This window comes from Symphalangus syndactylus, chromosome 15 (assembly GCF_028878055.3).
Source record: "Symphalangus syndactylus isolate Jambi chromosome 15, NHGRI_mSymSyn1-v2.1_pri, whole genome shotgun sequence".
Classification (NCBI taxonomy): domain Eukaryota; kingdom Metazoa; phylum Chordata; class Mammalia; order Primates; family Hylobatidae; genus Symphalangus; species Symphalangus syndactylus.
This window is the reverse complement of record NC_072437.2, coordinates 95593092-95612145: the sequence shown is the minus strand read 5'-3', so window position 1 is coordinate 95612145 and position 19054 is coordinate 95593092. Positions and strand designations below refer to the sequence as shown.

At 40.5% G+C, this 19054-nt stretch overlaps 1 protein-coding gene, 1 long non-coding RNA gene and 1 pseudogene across 7 annotated transcripts in view; 1 reads left to right on the top strand and 2 right to left on the bottom strand.

The window, feature by feature from the left end:
• KATNAL1 (katanin catalytic subunit A1 like 1) overlaps positions 1-19054 on the top strand; it is a 105828-nt gene that overhangs the window by 10350 nt on the left and 76424 nt on the right. The gene's annotated exons all lie outside the window — the stretch shown is intronic.
• LOC129463985 (uncharacterized) overlaps positions 1-19054 on the bottom strand; it is a 110385-nt gene that overhangs the window by 50529 nt on the left and 40802 nt on the right. The gene's annotated exons all lie outside the window — the stretch shown is intronic.
• LOC129463982 (peroxiredoxin-2-like) lies at positions 486-1083 on the bottom strand (annotated as a pseudogene).

Sequence of the window (19054 nt, the reverse complement as noted above, 5' to 3'; positions counted from 1 at the left end):
TCTCTTTTTCCTCTCTTCCTACTCCTCCTCATCCTTCTTCCTTCCTCCTCCTCTTTCTTTCTCTTTTTTTTTTTTTTAGAGGCAGGGTCTCACTCTGTCGCCCAGGCTGGAGGGCTGGAGCATAGTGGTGCGATCATAACTTACTGCAGCCTCAAACTCTTGGACTCAAGCGATCATCCCGCCCCAGCCTCTTGAGTAGCTAGGACCACATGTGACTAATTTTTTTTTTCTTGTCCCTAGTACTTTATTGGTCACCTCTAGGCCTATGTGTGGCTGGGCGGGCTCGGGAGTGGGCGTCACTATTCAGCTCCCAGGTGGAGGCATGAGAAGGCCTTGGCTTAGCCCTCCAGGGTCCCAGACTGTGGTGTTTGGAGGGGCAAGTCTGGCCTTTCCTGGGTTAGCACAGGGCACCTAGGTAGGGGCACAGGTGGGCACCCAGCACAGGCACCTAGGTAGGGGCACAAGCTCACTATCCATTGGCCAGCCTAATTTTGTTTGGAGAAATATTCCTTGCTGTCATCCACGTTGGGCTTAATTGTGTCACTGCCAAGCTTCCAGCCAGCAGGACAAAATTCCCTGTGCTCGTCCGTGTACTGGATGGTCTGGACCAGTTGCAGAGCCTCATCCAATGAGCGTCCCACAGGCAAATCATTAACAGTGATCTGGCGAAGGACACCCTTGCCATCAATGATAAAGAAGCCGCAGTAGGCAATGCACTCATCTGTTTTCAGCACACCGTAATCCTCAGACAAGCGTCTTGTCACATTAGCAAGCAGGGGGATGTTCAGGGGTCCCAAGCCCCCCCTCCTTCCGGGGGATGTTAATCCAAGCCAGGTGGGTGAACTGAGAGTCCACCAAGATGCCCAGCACTTCACAGCCCAGCTTGCGGAAGTCCTCGGCATGGCTGCTGAACACGATGATTTCCATGGGGCACACAAAAGTGAAGTCCAGAGGGTAGAAAAAGAGGACCACGTACTTCCCTTTGCAGTCTGACAGCTTCATCTCTTTGAAGGCGCCATCCACCATGGCTGTGGCCTTGAAGTTAGGGCCTGGCTTTCCCATGCACGCATTACCTGAGGCCATGACTGAACAACCTGCGTGGGCAAAGGCTAGATGCACGGACGATCACATGTGTGGACCCGCGTTCTCAGTGCCCATGTGACTAATTAAATTTTATTTTATTTATTTATTTTTTTTATTTTTTTAGAATTGGCGTCTTGCTATGTTGCCCAGGCTGGTCTTGAACTTCTAGCCTCAAGTGATACTCCTGCCTCGGCCTCCCAAAGTGTTGGGATTACTGGCATGACCCAATGTGCCCTGGCCTGGCCCAGGGCAATTCTTAAAATAAGACAGCAACAAAGTTTGGTGGATGTATTGACTCTTCCTTTCGTGAAAAATTTCTCCATAGCATGCAATTATACTGTTTGATAGCATTTTTTTTTTCTTTCCTTTTTTTTTTTTTTTTTATTTTACTTTAGGGTTTTAGGGTACATGTGCACAATGTGCAGGTTTGTTACATATGTATCCATGTGCCATGTTGATTTCCTGCACCCATTAACTCGTCATTTAGCATTAGGTGTATCTCCTAATGCTGTCCCTCCCCCCTCCCCCCACCCCACAACAGTCCCCGGAGTGTGATGTTCCCCTTCCTGTGTCCATGAGTTCTCATTGTTCAATTCCCACCTATGAGTGAGAACATGCGGTGTTTGGTTTTTTGTCCTTGCAATAGTTTACTGAGAATGATGTTTTCCAGTTTCATCCATGTCCCTACAAAGGACACGAACTCATCATTTTTTATGGCTGCATAGTATTCCATGGTGTATATGTGCCACATTTTCTTAATCCAGTCTATCGTTGTTGGATATTTGGGTTGGTTCCAACTCTTTGCTATTGTGAATAGTGCCGCAATAAACATATGTGTGCATGTGTCTTTATAGCAGCATGATTTATAGTCCTTTGGGTATATACCCAGTAATGGGATGGCTGGGTCAAATGGTATTTCTAGTTCTAGATCCCTGAGGAATCGCCACACTGACTTCCACAATGGTTGAACTAGTTTACAGTCCCACCAACAGTGTAAAAGTGTTCCTATTTCTCCACATCCTCTCCAGCACCTGTTGTTTCCTGATTTTTTTTTTTTTTTTTATTATACTTTAGGGTTTTAGGGTACATGTGCACAATGTGCAGGTTTGTTACATATGTATCCATGTGCCATGTTGATTTCCTGCACCCATTAATTCGTCATTTAGCATTAGGTGTATCTCCTAATGCTGTCCCTCCCCCCTCCCCCCACCCCACAACAGTCCCCGGAGCGTGATGTTCCCCTTCCTGTGTCCATGAGTTCTCATTGTTCAATTCCCACCTATGAGTGAGAACATGTGGTGTTTGGTTTTTTGTCCTTGCGATAATTTACTGAGAATGATGTTTTCCAGTTTCATCCATGTCCCTACAAACGACACGAACTCATCATTTTTTATGGCTGCATAGTATTCCATGGTGTATATGTGCCACATTTTCTTAATCCAGTGTATCGTTGTTGGACATTTGGGCTGGTTCCAACTCTTTGCTATTGTGAATAGTGCCGCAATAAACATACGTGTGCATGTGTCTTTATAGCAGCATGATTTATAGTCCTTTGGGTATATACCCAGTAATGGGATGGCTGGGTCAAATGGTATTTCTAGTTCTAGATCCCTGAGGAATCGCCACACTGACTTCCACAATGGTTGAACTAGTTTACAGTCCCACCAACAGTGTAAAAGTGTTCCTATTTCTCCACATCCTCTCCAGCACCTGTTGTTTCCTGATTTTTTAATGATGGCCATTCTAACTGGTGTGAGATGGTATCTCACTGTGGTTTTGATTTGCATTTCTCTGATGGCCAGTGATGAGGAGCATTTCTTCATGTGTTTTTTGGCTGCATAAATGTCTTCTTTTGAGAAGTGTCTGTTCATGTCCTCTGCCCACTTTTTGATGGGGTTGTTTGTTTTTTTCTTGTAAATTTGTTTGAGTTCATTGTAGATTCTGGATATTAGCCCTTTGTCAGATGAGTAGGTTGCAAAAATTTTCTCCCATTGTGTAGGTTGCCTGTTCACTCTGATGATAGTTTCTTTTGCTGTGCAGAAGCTCTTTAGTTTAATGAGATCCCATTTGTCGATTTTGGCTTTCGTTGCCATTGCTTTTGGTGTTTTAGACATGAAGTCCTTGCCCACGCCTATGTCCTGAATGGTATTGCCTAGGTTTTCTTGTAGGATTTTAATGGTTTTAGGTCTAACATATAAGTCTTTAATCCATCTTGAATTAATTTTTGTATAAGGTGTAAGGAAGGGATCCAGTTGCAGCTTTCTACATATGGCTAGCCAGTTTTCCCAGCACCATTTATTAAATAGGGAATCCTTTCCCCATTTCTTGTTTTTGTCAGGTTTGTCAAAGATCAGATAGTTGTAGCTATGCGGCATCATTTCTGAGGGCTCTGTTCTGTTCCATTGATCTATGTCTCTGTTGTGGTACCAGTACCATGCTGTTTTGGTTACTGTAGCCTTGTAGTATAGTTTGAAGTCAGGTAGCGTGATGCCTCCAGCTTTGTTCTTTTGGCTTAGGATTGACTTGGCGATGCGGGCTCTTTTTTGGTTCCATATGAACTTTAAAGTAGTTTTTTCCAATTCTGTGAAGAAAGTCATTGGTAGCTTGATGGGGATGGCATTGAATCTATAAATTACCTTGGGCAGTATGGCCATTTTCACGATATTGATTCTTCCAACCCATGAGCATGGAATGTTCTTCCATTTGTTTGTATCCTCTTTTATTTCATTGAGCAGTGGTTTGTAGTTCTCCTTGAAGAGGTCCTTCACATCCCTTGTAAGTTGGATTCCTAGGTATTTTATTCTCTTTGAAGCAATTGTGAATGGGAGTTCACTCATGATTTGGCTCTCTGTTTGTCTGTTATTGGTGTACAAGAATGCTTGTGATTTTTGTACATTAATTTTGTATCCTGAGACTTTGCTGAAGTTGCTAATCAGCTTAAGGAGATTTTGGGCTGAGACAATGGGGTTTTCTAGATATACAATCATGTCATCTGCAAACAGGGACAATTTGACTTCCTCTTTTCCTAATTGAATACCCTTTATTTCCTTCTCCTGCCTGATTGCTCTGGCCAGAACTTCCAGCACTATGTTGAATAGTAGCGGTGAGAGAGGGCATCCCTGTCTTGTGCCAGTTTTCAGAGGGAATGCTTCCAGTTTTTGCCCATTCAGTATGATATTGGCTGTGGGTTTGTTGTAGATAGCTCTTATTATTTTGAGATACGTCCCATCAATACCTAATTTATTGAGAGTTTTTAGCATGAAGGGTTGTTGAATTTTGTCAAAGGCCTTTTCTGCATCTATTGAGATAATCATGTGGTTTTTGTCTTTGGTTCTGTTTATATGCTGGATTACATTTATTGATTTGCGTATGTTGAACCAGCCTTGCATCCCAGGGATGAAGCCCACTTGATCATGGTGGATAAGCTTTTTGATGTGCTGCTGGATTCGGTTTGCCAGTATTTTATTGAGGATTTTTGCATCAATGTTCATCAAGGATATTGGTCTGAAATTCTCTTTTTTGGTTATGTCTCTGCCAGGTTTTGGTATCAGGACGATGCTGGCTTCGTAAAATGTGTTAGGGAGGATTCCCTCTTTTCCTATCGATTGGAATAGTTTCAGAAGGAATGGTACCAGTTCCTCCTTGTACCTCTGGTAGAATTCAGCTGTGAATCCATCAGGTCCTGGACTCTTTTTGGTTGGTAAGCTATTGATTATTGCCACAATTTCAGAACTTGTTATTGGTCTATTCAGAGATTCAACTTCCTCCTGGTTTAGTCTTGGGAGGGTGTATTTGTCGAGGAATTTATCCATTTCTTCCAGATTTTCTAGTTTATTTGCATAGAGGTGTTTGTAGTATTCTCTGATGGTAGATTGTATTTCTGTGGGATCGGTGGTGATATCCCCTTTTTCGTTTTTTATTGCATCTATTTGATTCTTCTCTCTTTTCTTCTTTATTAGTCTTGCTAGCGGTCCATCAATTTTGTTGATCTTTTCAAAAAACCAGCTCCTGGATTCATTAATTTTTTGAAGGGTTTTTTGTGTCTCTATTTCCTTCAGTTCTGCTCTGATTTTAGTTATTTCTAGCCTTCTGCTAGCTTTTGAATGTGTTTGCTCTTGCTTTTCTAGTTCTTTTAATTGTGATGTTAGGGTGTCCATTTTGGATCTTTCCTGCTTTCTCTTGTGGGCATTTAGTGCTATAAATTTTCCTCTACACACTGCTTTGAACGTGTCCCAGAGATTCTGGTATGTTGTGTCTTTGTTCTCGTTGGTTTCAAAGAACATCTTTATTTCTGCCTTCATTTCATTATGTACCCAATAGTCATTCAGGAGCAGGTTGTTCAGTTTCCATGTAGTTGAGCGGTTTTGACTGAGTTTCTTAATCCTGAGTTCTAGTTTGATTGCACTGTGGTCTGAGAGACAGTTTGTTATAATCTCTGTTCTTTTACATTTGCTGAGAAGAGCTTTACTTCCAACTATGTGGTCAATTTTGGAATAGGTGTGGTGTGGTGCTGAAAAAAATGTATATTCTGTTGATTTGGGGTGGAGAGTTCTGTAGATGTCTATTAGGTCCACTTTATGTAGAGCTGAGTTCAATTCCTGGATATCCTTGTTAACTTTCTGTCTCGTTGATCTGTCTAATGCTGACAGTGGGGTGTTAAAATCTCCCATTATTATTGTGTAGGAGTTTAAGTCCCTTTGTAGGTCACTGAGGACTTGCTTTATGAATCTGGGTGCTCCTGTGTTGGGTGCATATATATTTAGGATAGTTAGCTCTTCTTGTTGAATTGATCCCTTTACCATTATGTAATGGCCTTCTTTGTCTCTTTTGATCTTTGTTGGTTTAAAGTCTATTTTATCAGAGACTAGGATTGCAACCCCTGCCTTTTTTTGTTTTCCAGTTGCTTGATAGATCTTCCTCCATCCCTTTATTTTGAGTCTATGTGTGTCTCTGCACGTGAGATGGGTTTCCTGAATACAGCACACTGATGGGTCCTGACTCCTTATCCAGTTTGCCAGTCTGTGTCTTTTGATTGGAGCATTTAGCCCATTTACATTTAACGTGAATATTGTTATGTGTGAATCTGATCCTGTCATTATGATGTTAGTTGGTTATTTTGCTCGTTAGTTGCTATAGTTTCTTCCTAGCCTCGATGGTCTTTACAATTTGGCATGTTTTTGCAGGGGCTGGTACCGGTTGTTCCTTTCCATGTTTAGTGCTTCCTTCAGGAGCTCTTTTAGGGCAGGCCTGGTGGTGACAAAATCACTCAGCATTTGCTTGTCTGTAAAGTATTTTATTTCTCCTTCACTTATGAAGCTTAGTTTGGCGGGATAGGAAATTCTGGGTTGAAAATTCTTTTCTTTAAGAATGTTGAATATCGGCCCCCACTCTCTTCTGGCTTGTAGAGTTTCTGCTGAGAGATCAGCTGTTAGTCTGATGGGCTTCCCTTTGTGGGTAACCCGACCTTTCTCTCTGGCTGCCCTTAACATTTTTTCCTTCATTTCCACTTTGGTGAATCTGACAATTATGTGTCTTGGAGTTGCCCTTCTCGAGGAGTATCTTTGTGGCGTTCTCTGTATTTCCTGAATCTGAATGTTGGCCTGCCTTGCTAGATTGGGGAAGTTCTCCTGGATAATATCTTGCAGAGTGTTTTCCAACTTGGTTCCATTCTCCCCATCATTTTCAGGTACACCAATCAGACGTAGGTTTGGTCTTTTCACATAGTCCCAAATTTCTTGGAGGCTTTGTTCATTTCTTTTTATTCTTTTTTCTCTAAACTTCCCTTCTCTCTTCATTTCATTCATTTCATCTTCTATCAGCGATACCCTTTCTTCCAGTTGATCGCATCTGCTACTGAGGCTTCTGCATTCTTCGCGTAGTTCTCGAAACTTGGCTTTCAGCTCCATCATCTCCTTGAAGCCCTTCTCTCCATTGGTTATTCTAGTTATCCATTCTTCTAATTTTTTTTCAAAGTTTTTAACTTCTTTGCTATTGTTTTGAATTTCCTCTCGTAGCTCAGAGTAGTTTGATCGTCTGAAGCCTTCTTCTCTCAACTCATCAAAGTCATCCTCCATCCAGCTTTGTTCCGTTGCTGGTGAGGAACTGCGTTCCTTTGGAGGAGGAGAGGTGCTCTGTTTTTTAGAGTTTCCAGTTTTTTTGGTCTGTTTTTTCCCCATCTTTGTGGTTTTGTCTACTTTTTGTCTTCGATGATGGTGATGTACAGATGGGTTTTTGGTGTGGATGTCCTTTCTGTTTGTTAATTTTCCTTCTACCAGACAAGACCCTCAGCTGCAGGTCTGTTGGAGTTTACTAGAGGTCCACTCCAGACCCTGTTTGGCTGGGTGTCAGCACCGGTGGCTCAAGCAGAAATGCAGAAATCACCCGTCTTCTGTGTCGCTGGGGCTGGGAGCTGGAGACCGGAGCTGTTTCTATTCGGCCATCTTGGCTCCACCTTCCTGTTTGATAGCATTTTACCCACAGTAGCAGTTCTTTCACAATTGGAGTCAATCCTTTCCAAACGCTGCTGCTGCTTTATCAACTAGGATTATGTAGTAATCTAAATCCTTTATTGTTATTTCAACAGTGTTCACAAGCATCTTCACCAGGAGTGGATTCCAGCTCAAGAAGCCACTTTCTTTGCTCATGCTTAAGAAACAACTCATCCGTTCAAGTTTTTTATTTTTTATTTTTTTGTAGAGATGGGGTCTTGCTGTGTTGCCCAGGCTGGTCTTGAACTCCTGGTCTTAAGTGATCCTCTTGCCTTGGCCTCCCGAAGTGTTGAGATTACAGTTGTGAGCCACTGTGCCCTACCCTGTTTATGTTTTATCATGAGATTGCAGCAATTGAGTTACATCTGCAAGCTCCACTTCTAATTCTAGTTTCTTGCTATTTCTACCACATCTGCAGTGACTTCCTCCAATAAAGTCTTGAAACCCTCAGAGTCATCCATGAGGATTGAATCAATTTCTGTAACACTCCTGTTAGTGTTAATGTTTTGACATCCTTCCTTGAATCACAAGTGTTCTTATTGGCATCTAGAAGGGTGACTCTGTTCCAGAAAGTGTTCAATTCACTTTGCCCAGTTTCATCAAAGGAATTCACTATCTATGGCACCTATAGCCTTACAAAATGTATTTCTTAAATAATAAGATTTGAAAGTTGAAATAACTCCTTTATCCATGGGCTGCAGAATGGATAAGCAGGCATGAAAACAGCATTTATCTCTTTGTACATCTACATCAGAGCTCTTTGGTGACCAGGTGCATTGTCAGTGAGCAGCAGTATTTTTAAAGGAATCTTTTCTTCTGTGCCATAGCTCTCAAAGTTGGGCTTAAAATATTCAATAAGCCATACTGTAAACAGATGTGCTCTCATCTAGACTTTGCTATTCCATTTACAGAGCACAGGCAGAGTAGATTTAGCATAACTCTTAAGGGCCCTAGGATCTTCATATTAGTAAATGAACATTGGCTTCAACTTCAAGTCATCAGCTAAATCAGCCCCTGACAAGAGAGCCAGCCTGTCCTTTAAGGCTTTGAACCCAGTCATTCACTTCTCCTCTCTAGCTAGGAAAGTCTTAGATGAAATATTTTTCCAGTAGAAGGCTATTTTGTCTGCATTGAAAATCTGTTGTTTAGTGTAGCCACCTTCATCAGTGACCTTAGCTAGTTCTAGACAACTTGCTGCAGCTTCTACATTAGTACTTGCTGCAGCTTCTGCATTAGCACTTGCTGCTTCACCTTGCACTTTTGTGTTATGGAAAAGGCTTCTTTCCTTAAACCTCATAAACCAGTCTCTACTTGCTTCATACTTCTGTAGCATCCTCACCTCCTTCAGCCTTCATAGAATTGAAGACAATTAGGGTCCTGTTCTGGATTAGGCTTTGGCTTAAGGGAATATCGTGGCTGGTTTGATCTTCTGTCCAGACCACTCACACTTTCTCCATATCAGCAATAAGGCTGTTTTGCTTTCTCATCATTCATATGTTCACTGGAGTAGCACTTTTAATTTCTTTCAAGAACTTTTTCTTTGCATTTACAACTTGGCTCTTTGGCACAAGAGATCTACCTTTTGGCCTATCGTAGCTTTCAACATGCCTTGCTTGCTAAGCTTAGTCATTTCTGGCTCTTGATTTCAAGTGAGAGACATGCAACTATTCCCTTTCACTTGAACACTTAGAGGCTATTGCAGGGTTCTTCATTGGCCTAATTTCAGTATTGTGTCTCCGGGGGAAAAGGAGGCCCGAGGAGAAGAGAGACAGGGCAACAGCCTATTGGTAGAGCAGTCAGAACACAGTATTTATCAATTATATTCACCTTGCTATAGGGCATGGTTTGTGGTGCTCCAATACAATTACAACAGTAACATCACTGATGACTATTAACAGATATAATAAAAATGGAGAAGTTTGGAATATTGTGAGAATTACCAAAATGTGACATAGAGACACAAAGTGAGCACAAGCTGTTAGAAAAATGGCACCGGTAGACTTGCTGGATGCACAGTTGCCACGAATCTTCAAATTGTAAAAAACGGTGTCTGCGAAGTGTAGTAAAATGAGGTGCGGTAAACTGAGGTGGGCCTGTGTAGGGAGAAGGGAACAGGAGAGTGCATGGTGAGAGCTGGAGGTCGAATGCAAAGTGGCAAAAGGGAGTTTTCTGGGGTGATAGAAATGTTCTTTACCTTTGTTGTGGTGGTAGTGGTGGTTATGCAGTTTATAAAGTTTTTAAAACTCATCAACTGTACACTTAAAATTAGTGGATTTAATTGTATGAAAATTATACCTCAATAAAGCTGATGTTTAAAAAGCAGGCAAAATTCATCTGTGGTATAAGAATAGTGATTAAAGTACTGACTGGGAGGGATGAAGGATCCTTCTGGGGAGTTGGAAGTGTTCTGTATTTTGAAGTGGGTGTTGCCTGGGTGTACACAGTGTATGTGCACAGTGTAAAAGGTCATTGAGCTGCACACTTAAGACTTGTGCACTTTAAGTTATATACCTCAATAAAAAAGGAAAAAGTTCTAAAGAAGGATTATAACGTAAAGTTGAGAACATCTCCAAGAAAGTAGAGCAAAAGGACAGAGAGATGGAAAAAAGGAGGGAAAAACTAAGAAAATTAGAGGACCAGCCGAGGAAGTCTAATTCCTGGATAAAAGGCATTTCACAACAGAAAAAAAGGAAAGAAATTTTTAATGAAATAATTCAGAATATTTCCTAAAATGGAAAGACATTAATTTCTACATTGAAAGAACCCCAAATAGACCCATTTCAAAGCATATCATCAAAAATTTTAGAAAATTCATGTCAAAGAGAAGTTTCCAGGAAAGGGGAAAAACAAGTGATATGTAACGAATTAGGAATTTAAATGACTTCAGTCTTCTTAACCTAATATTGAAACCTAAAATGTATTAGGGAAATGCCATAAAAATTCTCAAGGAAAATTATTTCCAAACTGAGATTCAGTATCCAGGCAAATTCTCATGGAAGTATGAGGGTAGAATAAAGGTATTTACAGACTTGCATAGTTGCAAAAATTTTTTCTCCCATCTGTAGAAAATGTGCTGCATAAAGGTAAGAGTGAAAAAAGAAAGAGAAAGACGTGATACATAAAAAAAGGACAGCATAGAGGAGGCATAAGGGCTCCCCAGGATGAGGGGAGGTACCAAGTTGAACAGCCTTGGAGAGTAGAAAGAGATAGTGTCTTTCTCCAGAGCAAAGGTCAGGTTTGCTTACAGCCTTGGAAGATACAGTATCTCCCTTTGGAACAAGGGGTAGGGAAGCATAAAACTTAATAGATTCAGGTTCTCTAAGCTTAGGCCTCCTCTCCTGTAATTCAGACTACTTCCTTTGCAGGTGTTACATGGTGCTTTTCAAATTGCCCCATGGGAATTGAGGCTTGGGGAACTGATGGAAAAAAAAAATACCGTGGGTTAGATTGTCTTCTGGAAGCTTTATAGTTTTAGCTCTTACATTTAGGTCAGTAATCCATTTGAGTTAATTTTTGTATGTGATGTGAAGTAAGGGTTGAGATTCAGTTTTTGTTTTGCATATGGATAGCCACTTTGTTTCAGGACCCTGTTGCTGGAAAAAATTGTCCTTCCCTCGTTGAATTGCTCTGGCACTTCGGTTGAAAATTAGTTGGCTTTGTATGTATGAATCTGTGTCTTGACTCTCTAGTTTCTTTCACTGATCTTTGTGTCTGCCTTTATGTCAATTCCACACTGTCTTGATTACCGTAACTTTATTTATTTATTTATTTATTTTTATTTTTTGAGACGGAGTCTCGCTCTGTCGCCCAGGCTGGAGTGCAGTGGCGCAATCTCGGCTCACTGCAAGCTCCGCCTCCCAGGTTCACGCCATTCTCCTGCCTCAGCCTCTCCAAGTAGCTGGGACTACAGGCGCCCGCCACCACGCCCGGCTAATTTTTTTTGTATTTTTAGTAGAGACGGGGTTTCCTCGTGGTCTCGATCTCCTGACCTCGTGATCCGCCCGCCTCGGCCTCCCAAAGTGCTGGGATTACAAGCGTGAGCCACCGCGCCCGGCCCTATTTTTTTTTTTTTTGAGATGGAGTTTTGCTCTTGTTGCCTTGGCTGGAGTGCAGTGGCATGATCTCGGCTGACCGTAACCTCCTCCTCCCAGGTCAAAGCAGTTCTCCTGCCTCAGCCTCCCAAGTAGCTGGGATTACAGGCATGCCCCACCGCGCCCGGCTAATTTTGTATTTTTAGTAGGGACGAGGTTTCTTCACGTTGGTCAGGCTGGTCTCGAACTCTCAACCTCAGGTGATCCACCTGCCTTGGCTTCCCAAAGTGCTGGGATTATAGGCATGAGCCACAGTGCCCGGCCATGATTACTGTAACTTTATAGTAAATTTTAAAATCATGTAGTAGACATCGATACCCAACAGGCATTTTTCCCCTCAACCCCTTAGAAGTACCCCACCTGAATACATCTGTGTTAGTAAGTCCTCCTACTTTACTGTTTTTCAGAACTTTTGTCTATTTTGTGTTCTTTCATTTCCATATAAGTTTTAGGATCAGCTTGTCAATTTTTCCAAAAAAGGCTGCTGGGATTTTGATTGGGATTCCATTGACTCTATGGGTCACTTTCAAGATAATTTGACATCTTACACATATTGAGTGTTTTTATTCATAAACACATACACACATATCTATTAATTTAGGTCATCTTTAATTCTCTTAGATTTTAATAGTTCTCAGGTTACAGATCCTGCACGTATTTTGTTAAATTTATCCCTGAATATTTAATATTTTTTGGATGATTTTACTCTTTTTAGTTTCCAGTTATTTCTTGTATGTGGAAATAAGATTGATTTTTGTATACTGACCTCGTATGCTGCAACCTTACACAACTCGTTTATTAGTTCTGGAGCCATTGGCAGATTCCCTAGGATTTTCTCCACTGACAATCATGTTTTCTATAAATAAAAGCAGCTTTACTTCTTTTCCAATCTGCATGCCTTTTATTTTTGTATTGCCTTATTGCAGTGGTTAGAACCTCAGTTCTAGTGTAGAATAGAAGGGGTGAGAGCAAATATCCTTGTCTTGTTCTTGATCTTGGAGAGCATTTAGTCTTTCACAATACATATGCTAGCTGTAGGTATTTCATAAATGTCCATTACTCGGTTGAGTAAATGTCTTTTATTCTTAGTTTGCTAAGCATTCTTATGAATTATGTTGAATTTTGTCAAATACATTTTCTGTATCTATTGAGATGATTTATAATATTTCATTTTTATTCTCTTAAAATTGTATTGATTGGTTTTAAAATAAACCATCTTGAATTCTTGGGAAAAACGTCACTGGGTCATAATACATTATCCATTTTACATATTGCTGGATTTGATTAGCTACAATTTAAAGATTTTTTGTATCTATGTTTGTGAGGGATATTGATATGTAATTTTCTGATAAGATCTTTGTCTGATTTTGGTGTAAGGCTAACACTGGCTTTAAAATATGAGTTGGATAGCCAAAAGAACTCTGGCAAAAAAAGAAAAAAAAAGAGTTGGAAATATTTCTACCTCTTCTGTGTTCAATTTCATTAATTGATAAAGGACTATTCAGATTAACTACCCTATCTCTTCTTGGTCAAGCTTTGCTATGTGACCATCATAGAATTTGTCCATTTCATTAAACCCTCTTTTGTCTTTCAGTAGCTCCAAGGTTTGTAGTGATAGCCCTCCTTCATTTTTTGTTTTGGTAATGTGTATTTTTTTTTCTCTCTTTCCTGGTCAATCCTACTAGAGGTTTATTCATTTCATTGATATTTGTGAAGAACCTGCTTTTGGCTACATCGAAATTTTCTCTTGTTTTTCTGTTTTCTATTTCACTGATTTCTTCCCTCAACTTTATTACATTGTTCCTTCTGCTTCTTTTGGTTTTAATTTGCTTCCCTTGCTAGATTCTTAAGATAGATGTTGAAAGCAAGAGTTGGCACACTGCAGTCCAGGGGCCAAATCCAGCTTGCCACTTGTTCTTGAATGGCTCATGAATCAGGAATGATTTTTGCATTTTTATAAGGTTGAAGAAAAATCAAAAGAAGAATACTATTTTGTGACATGTGGAAATTAAATGAAATTCAGATTTCATTGTCCACATATAAGGTTTTATTGGAACACAACCACACTTAGTTGTTTACAAATTGTCTCTGGCTGCTTTTGTGCTGGATTGGCAAAGTTGAGGGGTTGTGACAGAAACCATGTGGCATTCTCATTGCTTTTGCACTGCTGTTTCTGAGCTGTAATCAGTGTTTTAAGTGCCATGCATATCACTGTGCTGTGACATTTTACTTTATTATCAATGCATACACATCATGTCAAAACAAGAAAAGATGAAAAAAATAGACTTGGAATGTTATACTTTTAAAGCACGCTGAAGCATAGATTATTGAGTTATGATAAGGCATTGTATTATGCAGTGATACTATAGCTGTGTTAAATACAATATACACTGATATTACCAGACTCTGCATTCATCACAATAGTCCCAACTCACAGGAAAGTAATGGTCAGAAGAATGAGAAAACATAAAAAAGAATATCTTATTCCAGTAGAATTTCTTCACAAAATTAGAAAATAAAAATCAGGCTGCACCCAGAGTAAACTTCCAAGTGGCTCATTTGTTAGCCAAGCAAGGAAGTCATTTATCAATAGTGAAGTAATTAAATTGTGTTTGGTTACAACAGGCGCAGAATTGTATCTGGAGAAGGTAAACTTAAGACTATTAGTCTTTTGGCAAGAAGAGTTGCTCAAAGAATTGAGGACATCAATAATCAATTAAAAAACAAGGCAAATGATTTTGAGTGGTTTTCCTTGGCTTTTGATGAGTTGACAGATGTTACCAATACTGCTCAGTTGTTTATTTGAAAAGTCAAGGCTGAGTTTGAAGTTGTTAAATAATCTTAATGAATAGTGTGTGTAGAATAGCTAAAGATAAGAATATTTCAAAAAGTTAAGAAAACACTAATGGCATGCAACCTGAATGAAGTGTAGTCTGCTAAGATGTATTATAACTGATGGTAGGAAAAATTTGTATAGAATAGAAAAAAATTCAGGTGGACAAATAAAGCTGTGAAAGTGTAAGGTGTTTAAAGTCTACAGTTACTTATTTTATTTCTTAGCAGGTATTTTGCAGAGAATATTTGAATCTATCATGTAATATTGAACCAGTAGTGTCAACATTTGCTCTTGTGGACTTAGCCATTGTCAGTTCTAGGAATTTTTGTCAGAAATAGAAGCTGAATATTCTCACTTGCCCTGCTGTTCAGCAGTTTGATAGCTTAATAGTTGTAAGGTGTTATTGCAAACTTTTGAATTTAGAAGTGAGATTGAAATTTTTCTGAATGTGAGAAACTGCTGTCAATCTGAATATTGAATGCTGAATGGCTTTAGAAATCAATTTGTGATGCAGACTCAATAGCATTTCTTAATGAATTCAACCTAAAATTACAAGACAAAACAGTTCTTATATCAAAACTAATACTGCAGTAAAGTTATTTCAATGGCAACCACTATTTGAATCACAAGTAATATCAAGTCATTTTATATAGCTTTCCATGCTGTTATAAGTTAAAACAAAGAAGTAAGGTCTCCATTCCTACCCAGTTTGCAATAGGTATGTTTTCTGAGTTCAAACTACAGTTTCAGCAGCACTTTTTAGAACTCGATGTAAGTGCCAAGGAAGTTTCCATTTAACTGTGCAGTTGAGGCACTTTTTATTTAACCTTTAATTGGAATGATTAATCTGCAAATAATGGCATGCTAAAAGGTAAATACTAAGAGAAGAGTAAATCCTTTAAATGCCTTCTAAACAATGATTATGCTGAATTGAAATCATATACTTGTGATTACTATCAGTATAAAGTGGCACCTAACTGGTACTTTTGAAAAAATACATTTTCAAACATGAAATGTATTGTATTCAAGGTAAACATTAGAATGTATGAACATTTGTGATTGATTTTGATGATGGGGAACACTAACTTTGAATCCCAACTAAGTGAAATGTTGTCCCTAAAAAGAGTTTCATTCTTCTCCTTAGTCAATCTGTCTTACAGAAAGTTGTACTCTGTTATTATTTCTATAGTATTTTGAATTGCATCGATAAGAATTATGGAATTTTTTGTCTCATTATATAAGTAGTTATATAATATCCTTCATTTTGTTTGTTAGCCCTCAAAGCCTAAAATATTTACTTGTCAGGTCTTTTATAGGAAAAGCTTGGCAACCCCTCCTTTGTATCAGGATATTTTTATCTTTCATAGTTTTGTGTCTGTATTTGTGAGCAGGATTTATGCTTTTGTTTCACAATGACTTTAAAGGGAAATAATTTATAGAGCATCTTTGTTTCTACTGGATTTATTAATTACATATACTCATTATAATAAGAACATATTGTTTCATGTTAATGTTCTAAATTTGAAGATGAGACTTTCTGTGGTTGTCCTGTATTCTGTGGATAGATCCACTGGACATTGAAATTTGTTACTGTGTAAAAGTAGTTGTATTAGTCCATTCTCATGCTGCTATGAAGAAATACCTGAGACTGGGTAATTTATAAATAAAAGAGGTTTAAGTGACTCACAGTTCTTCATGGTTGGGGAGGCCTCAGGAAACTTACAATCATGGCAGAAGGCACCTCTTCACAGGGCTGCAGGAGAGAGAATGAATGCCAGCAGGGGAAATGGCAGATGCTTATAAACCCACCAGATCTCATGAGACTCACACATTATCATGAGAACAGCATGGGGGAACCACCCCCCATGATCCAATCACCTCCATGTGCTCCTGCCCTTGACGTGTGATTATTACAATTCAAGGTGAGATTTGGGTGGGGACACAGAGCCAAACCATATCATTCCGCCTGTGGCCCTTCCCAAATCTTATGTCCTCACATTTCAAAACACAATCATGCCTTTCCAACCGTCCCCCAAAGTCTTAACCGATTCCAGACTCAAAAGTCCAAATCCAAAGTCTCATCTGAGACAAGGCAAGTTCCTTCCACCTATGAGCCTGTATCAAAAGCAAGTTAGTTACTTTCTAGATATAAGGGGGGTACAATCATTGGGTAAATATGCCTGTTCCAAATGGGAGAAATTGGCTAAAACAAAGGGATATAGGCTCCATGCAATTCTGAAATCCAATAGGGCAGTCATTAAACCTTAAACTTCTAAAATTATCTCCTTTGACTCCACGTCTGACATCCAGGTCACGCTGATGTCAGAGGTAGGTTCCCATGGCCTTGGGCAGCTCCACCCATGTGGCTTTGCAGGGTACATCCCCACCTCCTGGCTGCTTTCACAGCTGGCCTTGAGTGTCTGTGGCTTTTCCAGATGCATGGTGCAAGCTGTCAGTGGATCTACCATTCCGGGATCTGGAGGATGGTGGCCCTCTTCTTACAGCTCCACTAGGCAGTGCCCTAGTGGGGACTCAGTGGGAGCTCCAGCCACACATTTCCCTTCCGCACTTCCGTAGCAGAGGTTCTCCATGAGGGCCCTGCCCCTGCAGCAGACTTCTGCCTGGATATCCAGGCATTTCCATACATCATCTGAAGTCTAGGTGGAGGTTCCCAAACCTCAGTTCTCATCCTGTGCACCTGCAGGCCCAACACCATGTGGAAGCTGCCAAAACTTGGGGCTTGTACCCTCTGAAGCCATGGCCTGAGTTGTACCTTGGCCCCTTTTAGCCATGGCTGGAGTGGCTGGGTGCAGAGCACCAAGTCCCAAGGCTGCACACAGCAGGGGGGCCCTGGACCCAGCCCAGGAAACCCATTTTTCCCTCCTAGGCCTCTGGGCTGGTGATGGGGAGGGGCTGTCAACATCTCTGCCATGCCCTGGAGGCATTTTCCCCATTGTCTTGGTGATTAGCTTTTGATTCCTTGTTGCTTATGCAAATTTCTGCAGCTGGCTTGAATTTCTCCCCAGAAAATGGGTTTTTCTTTTCTTTTCTTTTTTTCTGAGGCAGAGTCTCGCTGTTGCCCAGGCTGGAGTGCAGTGGCGCAATCTTGGCTCACTGCAGGCTCCACCCCCCGGGGTTCACGCCATTCTCCTGCCTCAGCCTCCCGAGTAGCTGGGACTACAGGCACCCGCCATCTCGCCCGGCTAATTTTTTTTGTATTTTTAGTAGAGACGGGGTTTCACTGTGTTAGCCAGGATGGTCTTGATCTCCTGACCTCGTGATCTGCCCGCCTCGGCCTCCCAAAGTGCTGGGATTACAGGCGTGAGCCACCACGCCCAGCCGGGTTTTTCTTTTCTCTTGCATTGTCAGGCTACACATTTTCTAAACCTCTATTCACTGTTTCCCTTTTAAACATAAATTCCAATTTCAAACCATATCTTTGTGAATGCTTAAAACTGTATGCTTTTAAGAGCAATCTCCCGCTCCAAATCACCTCTTGAACACTTTGCTGCTTAGAAATTTATTCTGCCAGATACCATAAACACCTCTCTCAAGTTCAAAGTTCCACAAATCTCTAGGGCAGGGACAAAATGCTGCCAGTCTCTTTGCCAAAGCACAGCAAGGACAAGTTCATCTTCATCTGCAACCACCTCAGCTTGAACGTCATTGTCCATATCACTATCACCATTTTGGTCAAAACCATTCAGCAAGTCTCTAGGAAGTTCCAAACTTTCCCACATTTTTCTGTGTTCTTCTGAGCCCTCCAAACTGTTCCAACCTCTACCTGTTACCCAGTTCCAAAGTCACTTCCACATTTTCAGGTATCCTTGTAGCAGCACCCCACTCCTGGTACTAGTCTACCGTATTAGTCCTTTCTCACACTGCTATGAAGAAAAACTTGAGACTGGGTAATTTATAAAGAAAAGAGGTTTAATTGACTCCAAGTTCTGCATGGCTGGGGAGGCTCAGAAAACTTAGAATCATGGTGGAAGGCACCTCTTCACAGGGCTGCAGGAGAGAGAATGCATGCCAGCAGGGGGAATACCAGACGCTTATAAAACCATTACATCTCATGAGACTTACTCATTATCACAAGAACAGCATGGAGGAAACTGTCCCCTTGATCCATTACCACCACCTGGTCCCGCCCTTGACACGTGGTGATTATTACAATTTAAGGTGAGATTTGGGTAGGGACACAGAGCCAAACCATATTAGTAGTGTACTATTTGTGGCAGTGTGATTCTCAAGTAGATAAAACTCTGCCTTCATGGAATCTATAAGGGGAAAATAACATGCCAAACACATAAACATTTATTTTTAAAAATGTGTTGGAGTCTGTTGAAATGTCTAGAACTAGTGATGGTTAATTTTCAGGAAGAATTTTTGAGTCCCTGAAGAACAGATAAGAGATTGAGAGTCAGAGTAGAAGAGTCAGGCTCCCCAAACCAAAGTTTAATTCCCTGAAGAAGACACAGAGTATTATTTTGATTTTCTTCTTTATGTGTATTCATTGGTTTACTACTCCTGGAAATCAGAAGGCAATTTTGACTCTT